Source organism: Dendrobium catenatum, unplaced genomic scaffold (assembly GCF_001605985.2).
Source record: "Dendrobium catenatum unplaced genomic scaffold, ASM160598v2 fragScaff_scaffold_621, whole genome shotgun sequence".
Lineage (NCBI taxonomy): Eukaryota > Viridiplantae > Streptophyta > Magnoliopsida > Asparagales > Orchidaceae > Dendrobium > Dendrobium catenatum.
The window spans coordinates 20,222,840-20,231,379 of record NW_021319083.1 but is presented as its reverse complement, the minus strand read 5'-3'; positions in this window follow the sequence as shown (position 1 = coordinate 20,231,379).

Sequence of the window (8,540 nt, the reverse complement as noted above, 5' to 3'; positions counted from 1 at the left end):
CCTTTGGAAGGCTTTGGGTTAGGATCAAAGTGTGTGGGGGGGGGGAGCACCAGATCTAGTACTCCATTGGTTTAATCCGCCATCGACTGGAGTCTGGGTCGAGTTGACCTGGAAAGAGCGATTGGGACATGTTGGACTCAAGAGTGAGCTCAATTGGACCTAGCGATGTTCAATTTAATGGGAGAGCTTAAGTTGACCAAAACTTGCTCGGTTTGGGTCAAATTGGGCTCGACCTAGGTTAGGCCAGACTCTAGGCTTTATGTAGGAAGTGGGTCTGGGTATGGTTCACGCAATGCAAGTGGCAATTAGGTTTAAACTAGCTTAAATTTAAAAGTAGCTCGGGTTAACCCAAATCTTCTCGGTTTGGGTCGAATTGGGCTCAAACTAGGTTGGGTTAGACCCTGGGCTTGATGTGGTAAGAGGTTCTAGGTCTGGTCTACCCAATGCAAGTGGAAATTTGGTTCAATTGATTCTGACATGGAAAATGGCTCGGGTCCATGTGATTTTGACCACTTTGAGCTAGCTCAAAAGTTGGCCCAAGTCAATCTAAGGCTTGGGCTAGCTAGGGAAGATGTGTTGGACCTAGGGCCATCTAATGGAAGTATTGACTATGTTCAATTGAGCTTAGGGTATGAGTTGGTTCAATCCCATGTGGTTTTGGCCACTTTGGTTTAGCCTAACTCTTGACCCAAACTAATTCAATGGCTGGGCTGGCTAAGGGAGATGTATTGGGTCAAAGGAGACCCAATAACACCTTGGTTTGGATTCAATTTGACTAAGAATAAAAAATGGCTCAAAGGGGGCCTCTCTTTAGACACTTACGTCAAGCCAAATGGTTGACCCAATTGAGCCCTAGACTTGGGTCTAAAAGGGGAGGTTCTTGGAGATCCAATGGGTCATCCCATGAGTTTAAATAAGCCTTGAAAGGTTTTGATTAAAGAGTTTGAATGAAAGGAGTTGTATGGGAGATTTGGTCAAACTTGGTTAACTTGGTCAACCAAGTTAGCCCAGAACCAAGAGTTGGGTCCCTTGAATCCCATTTGATCACATAAACTTAATGGATAGGGTGTCAAAGTCTAGAGAGGTCATTTGGGTCAAAAAGCTTATTTAAGCTCTTAATTAGTTATTAGGTCAAACTAGGTTGACCTAGTCAAATAGGTTGACTCAAGGTTTGGCGTTGGGTCTAATAGGTCCCAAATATTTTTTGAAAATGATTAGATGATATTTCAAAGATTGATGGGTTAAGTCAAGTTGAGTTTAGGCCAAAAGTCCAAAAATCCCCCCTTTAGAGCATTTTGGTCATTTTGGCCACAGGTCAATTCTGGGTCAAATTAAATCCATAAAAATATAGATTAATGATTAACAAGTCAATATCAGGGTCTTGGAAGTGATCAAAGGGTTTGGAGAGAGCTCCAAGTGCAAATCCCACTAGGTGATAGGTCTAGTGGCATGGGTCATAAATATTTAAAGGTTTTGCAACCTTTGGAACTGGATTTAGTTTTTGGGGTTAGAGTCCTCCAAATGAGCTCAAATATGGAGGGTTGGCACTAGAGACATGTCACATCAACATGGAATTGATAGACCATGAATCAGATGCAATTTGATTGGTTTTCAAGGTGATGGAAGAATCACCTAGAAAGGGTTTCAGGACCTAAGTCCAAAACCCTAGATTTTTTGTTTGAATTGAGCTAAGATCTAGATTGATCCTAAGGTCTGGGGACTAAAAAGATCCTAAGACCTACAGTCAAAGAAAACCTAAGGTCCAGAGGGTCCTAGGGTCTAGAATTTAGGATGGGTTAAAAAATGGCCTTATATAAAAATGAGGACAACAATTGGACCCCTAATATGTGTAGTAGAAGGAACTTCTGCTGCACATATTAGCATTGACCGAATGATAAATTTGAATAGGATTTTAAAAATCTAATGAAGGGCATCATCCAACCTTAGGTCTATAGGATGCTGATAAAAGACTTACATCTAATAGACAAATTAACTAGGAAACCATGGTAGGAATCAACTAACCATGGGTCTACAGGATGCTGATAAAAGGCTTACTCCTAATAGAAAGATTAGCTGAGATGATCATGTGGGGAAAAACCTTTCTCCACATAGAGGATTGAACCTGGAAAACTAGGATGGTACCATGAAGTGTGTACTCCACCACTAGTGAATGTGAACTAGGATGGTTCCATGAAGGGCGTACTCCACCACTAATCCCGAGGTCAAAGGCCAGAATGGTGCCACAAAGGGCATACTCCACCACTAGCGAGTGTGAATTAGGATGGTGCCACAAAGGGCATACTTTACCACTAATTCCCAAGTCAGATTCTAGGATGGTTCCACGAAGGGCATACTCCATCACTAGCTAGTGTGAATTAGGATGGTGCCACGATGGGCATACTCCACCACTAATCCCCAAGTTAAATGCCAGGATGGTGCGAAGAAGGGCATACTCCACTACTAGCGAGTGTGAATTAGGATGGTGCCATGAATGACATACTCCACTACTAAACCCCAAGTCAAATGCCGTGTACTCCACCACTAGAAAATCTAATCCCAAGGAAAGGAAAGACCCAACCCCGAGGAGAAGACAAACAAAATAGAATGTTGAGAAGATAAGAAGGGGTGTTGAACTGGTTTAAAACTTATATATAAAAAAAAGAATGAAAATTTTATTGATATAGTAAAATGGGTTAGATCAAGCATAGTACTTCTTAAGGAAACACCCATTGGCAGGCAATATTGGGTAGTGTCCCTTATAATCTACTAGCTTATATGAGCCTCCTTCTTAGACAGTCTCTACAATGAAGGGTCCTTCCCAAGTCAGTTCAAACATCCCATCGATCTTTCAATGGGCTAAAATAGGCCTCCGAAGGCCAAAACCAGGTCCTAGGTCACACTAACTTATCATGAGCTTGAACCATTCAGGCCTTATATGACTCTAGACTTTATTGAGCTTGAAGGTGCCACTTTTCAAGGCCTTCGAGTTCTTATAATCAATGTTTTGCGTTTTGATCACTTATGATTTGATTTTGAACTGTGATTTTGAGCTAAGGAATTTGTATTTCCAAAGGTTGAATGACCTTAGACCCATACACCAGTGCAAATAAAGTGGATTGGGTCAGGGTTCTATAAGTAGTCCGATAGGCCCATAGAGCTTCCACAAATCGCTCATCCCATTGTCATTTTTTTTTTATCACTATGGGTATTCTTAATAATTTGCACCAAGGTATTGTTGAAAGCCTCAACCAATCCATTAGTCCAAGAGTAATAGATCATTGAGTATCTTCAATCAATGTTATGACATCTTACAAAATTATTAATTTTTGTAGACTTGAATGCGGACCCAATATTGGATATGATTCTACGAGGTACACTAAATCGATATACGATATGGTCACAAAATAACTTTAAGACATGGTGGGATGTTATATTATGCAGGGGAATTGCTTTCACCTATTTTGAGAAATAATCAGTCGTGGCTAATATGAAGCGATGAATTCTCAAGGAAGGAGGGTCAATCGATTTGATAATATGTGTCCCAACTCTCGTAGGGCCACGAAGCTATCGTGGGGTGCAACACATTAGGTGGCTGATGTAAAACCATACCATGAACTTAGCATTGATGATAATGCTTTTCAATATTCAGGCATTCGTCAATCATTGTAGGCTAGTAGTACCTAAGTGTTTTGATTCTTAATTTCATTTTTGGACCCGATTGATGTGCATCGCATAGTCCAGAATGGACTTCATTAACAATCTTCCTTCGGACATGCGAATTCCTTTGCAAGCTTCGCTAAGGCATCCATCGCAAAATTATTTCCACAGAGAACCCTATATAGAGTTATGACAGGAATCTGCTCAAGCAAATGAACGGTGTACTGGTGGTATTTTAAGAGAATAGGATTTAAGACCTTATAAGTTCCCGCGACCTGGTTTAACACCAGTTGAGAGTCACCAAAGATTTTAATCAATTATCATAGCTTCATATTCAGCCTCATTGTTCATGCAAGGTTTTGATAAATGGTAGGAAAAGTGCATCAATCCCTTCTACGGCATTATAAAAATTAAGCCAACTTTAGTCTTTCTGGGGATCATAGATTATTGGGTTACATCCCAGCGTGAGGATGCTGCACCATCAAAATAAAACTCCCAGACGACATCTTCAGATTCCCTCAAACTCATGATTTATTCATAAGGTAAATCATCATTCAAAGGAGAATCTGCCAACAGCGGGTGTGCTGCTAGGAAGTCAGCAAGGGCCTGGCTTTTTACAACATAGAGGGGAGTGATGGTAATATCAAATTGGAGTAATATCATAGACCATCGAGCCAGGCGTCCTGACAACGTAGGTTGGGTCGTAAGATATTACAAAGGATTAACTCTAGAAATTAGATTGATCGAGTGGGAAAGTATGTAATGCCTTAGTTTTTGGTCTATAAAAACGAAACCAAGATAATGCTTTTCAATTGATGGATTATGAATTTCCGTAGGCAGAAGTATTTGGCTAAGGAAATAGAGAGCATTCTCTATCCCTTCATCATTTACCTGTGCTAACAGGGCACCTAAGGATTCATCTAAGGCTGCAGTGTAGAGGATAAAAGGTTTCCCCAGCTCAAGGGCTACTAGAACTGGTAGGATAGAGAGGTATTTCTTGATATCATTGCAGGCATTATAACACTTCTCATCCCAAATGAATTTTGTTTCCTTCTTGGCAAGGATAGAGAAGGGTTGACATCTCTTAGAAAGATTAGAGATAAACCTCATTATATATGCCAATTTACCTTGTAGAGACCTTAACTGAGTAAGGCTCCTAGGAGGTGACATATCTAAGATGGCTTCAATTTTGGCAAGGTCAATTTCAATTCCCTGGTGCCTCACTACAAATCCGAAGAATTTGCCTGAGGTAACACCAAAGGCACACTTCAAGGGATTCATTTTCAAACCATAGCAGTACAACAATTCAAAAATGACCCTTAAGTCATATAAGTGAGCCTCCTTAACTTTACTCTTGACAACTAAATCATCAATATAGCATTCAACTTGATTATGGATTAAGTCTTCAAAGATGTGAGTCATGGCCTACTGGTAGGTTGCCCCAGCATTTTTCAGGCCAAATGACATCACCTTATAACAAAAAAGATTCCTATGAGAGTTCTAAATACAATATTTCTCTTATCTTCTAGGGCCATCTTGATTTAGTTATAATCAGATGAGCCATCCATAAAGGAGAAAATAGCATGCGAAGAGGTAATTTGTACCATAAGTTTGGGTAAGGGTAGAGGGAATTCATTTTTGGGACATGCCTTATTCAGATCCCTATTGTCAACAAAAATTTGAATTTGATCATTGTTCTTTCTAACTGGCATGATACTGGCAACCTGAGGGGTATTTCTCCTTTTAGATATATCCGGCTTTGACCAACTTCTTAATTTTGGAAACGGCTTGTTACTCAATCTCTAAGCCCGTGCGTCGAGGAGCTTATTTAATAGGAATGGCATCATGTTGAATCCCAAGTTTATGGACCGTTACGTCAGTAGACAAACCCAGCATTTCATCATATACCCAGGAAAAATAATCACTGAACTTTGACAACAACTGAATCAGATCCCGAGTCTCACTCTCACTTAGTAAAGTGCTTATGAAAGTGGGGCGAGGGTCATCGTCAGTCTTCATGTTAATTTTTCTTAACTCGTCGACTGTCTATTTAATATTTTCTTCAAATTTAGGGGATTTTCATCCTGAACTTGAAGTTCATCGGGATCATCTAAATTCTCCAAACATATCCTATCAAGGAGACCGATGGCATCCGTAGGGACATTTTGAGATTAAAAATGGTAAGTTATCATTAGGCAATATTCCTCATCATCAAATAAACTAACGGTTCCAAAGCCGATACCACTTATTGGATTTTTCTTAGTTTGCCAAATATTCTCGTGGTATCTAGCTTGTCCCTTAGTCCATCAATACGGTATGGGACCTTTGGAGAAGGAATTCTTTACACAAATAGGGAAGTAGCCGAAAGGTGATTTCATTAATTTGTTAAAATCTACCTCCTCAAGGGTTACATCACCTTCATCTCTTATGAAAGAGGAGTCAGGAAAGAATTTCTAGACTTTTTTTACTTCACCATTTAGGTTGGGGGACACTTTAACCTCTAACCTTACAATCCTGCCAACTTATAGTGGGGTAAGGGAAAGGGCCTCAATCCTCCTACTGAGCCTTTTGTACATAGTTAATTTAGGCTCATCACTTTTAATTTTTTAGATATCTACCTCAGGGTCACTATCTTGGTCTAAGGTGTGATCAAATTTTAGAGGATTTGTATTCTAATAATCGAAAGTAATAGCAACACCCTGATTTTCTAGTTCACCATTAGAATCTGACTCCGGATCAATATATATAGGTGTTGCTCTCCTTTCTAGTGAAGCACAGCCTCGACCACATGCCCTTAGAGCCATCCTCCCACATCTTTGAGGTAATGTGTTTGGAGGCCTAAGGATAGAAATAACGAAGTCATCTTCACTACTCGACTCTATCATTTCTTGATTTTTATCTTAATTTTTTTCTTTTTCTTTTATTTGGTTGGAACTTTGACCGACCACTTTCTCCTCAATTTTGATCTCAAACTTAGAGCGGGTCTAGGACCTTTTTGGTATAAAATATGTACCATACTCAAAGATCCCAATTTCTTGAATCAAGAATGGTTTCAAATTACCCCTAATCACATGTTCAATACCATCTCGTTGGTACTTGACGCATTGGTGTAGGGTAGATGGAACCATTCTGTATTCATGAATCCAAGGCCTACCTAAGAGGGCATTAAAGGGCATTTTCGAATTAATTATATAAAACTTAGCCTCAATTTTCAATTCTCCTATCTCTAAGAGTAGGGTGATTGAACCTAAGTTCCTCTCATCATTTTCATTGAACCCACGAAGGACCAACTTGTTAGTAGTTGAAAGCTTGCTAGTATCAATTCTAAGGTAAGAGGGGGTCTTTATGTTCATCACATTGATCGATGCACCCGGATCAACAAGAACTCTTGATAAATTGAAATTTCCCACATCTACAGAATATAGACAGGACTTGTAATTTGTAGTTTCCTAAAGCAGGTCATAATTTGAAAAAGTTATTCTAGGGACCTCTTTGAAGTAGAGAGCCTCATCTTTTGATGTTGAAGCCAAATGGGCTAAGCAAATCTCGGGGTTGAGAAGTTCTTTAATTAAAGATTCCCTCATTTCTCTAAAAAGGAGTGCGTCATAAATGCTTAATTTGGCTGACAACTTCCTAAGATGGGCCAAGACGCTATAATAAACCTTAGGAAAGATAGGCTGGAAACTCGGAGTGATTAAAGGGAATTTAGATTGCTGAGGAGAATTTTTATTTAGATCTTGAAAGATGGGTTGCTTGCCTTTATCTAGAGGGGGAAGCCTAGGAGGTAAGACTTTATCACCATGGAGTTGCACCTGCTCGATATTCTCGGGAGGGTAAACTACAGTGGTGTCTTTGTTCACCGTAGGCATTGGATCATCATTTCTCGAAAGGGAGTCAGAATCTGAAAATTCTATCACGATAGGACTTTCCTGAAAATCAATTTGGGGGAAGTCAATTTCTGATAAGGTTTCAAATTTGAGGGGAGGGTCGAATTGTTTAACATCGAGATTGATTTCATCAAAATTTTGATTTAAAATAGAGGATTCATCAACTTACATTTCAAATTTATGGCTAATCATCAAGACATAGACAGAAGGATATTTTTTTTATTCATATTTTGACCCTTTGCCTTTGATGGGGCTATGTAAAAGTCATATAACAAGAGTGGGGAAAGGGTTTTCACACTGCAATCCACCACTCAGATATATCTCTCATCAACACACTTCCTCTCTACAAAGTCATCACTCTTTTATTTTTCATGTTTTTATTGTTTTACAGTAGTTCCAATGACTAAGGAGAAGGAAGTAGCTCAACATCCTCCTGCAAAGCGTCTAGGTCAACTTCCTATACTGGGCCCTGTGCAGTTATAATCAGCTGTTGAGTAAGATGAAAAGACTTGTTAATCAACTTTTTAAATGCTCAGGATAAAGCAATGTCCCAACCATCTTCAATAGAAAGAGAAGTGTTAAGGAGGTTACCTGAGATACTTTTGACTGAAGCTTGATTTAGATTTACCAAATACTCCTTAGGAATTATAATGTTACCTTGATTGAAATTCCTCTTGAGCCAATCTTTAAACACAACACAGTCTTCGAGTAAGTGGCCAAGAATGCGGTGGTAAGGATAATATTTGGGATCATCCTTCTTACCTTTGTCCTCTAGCCTCCTAGCTTCTAGCAATTGAAAATCTGGCTTCTTTGTCAGACGCTTGAAGATCTTCCTCGCTGACTCCCTTCTAAATGGATAAGGTTTGCCAATCTCTCTATAAAAGGGATGAAGTGGGATCTCTAACAAATTGAGGAGTTATTTGGAATGGCTACTTCTGGGGTGGCTGTGGTGGTGGCGGTGTTACAAATCTATTTTCATGGCTTATGTTTTGATGA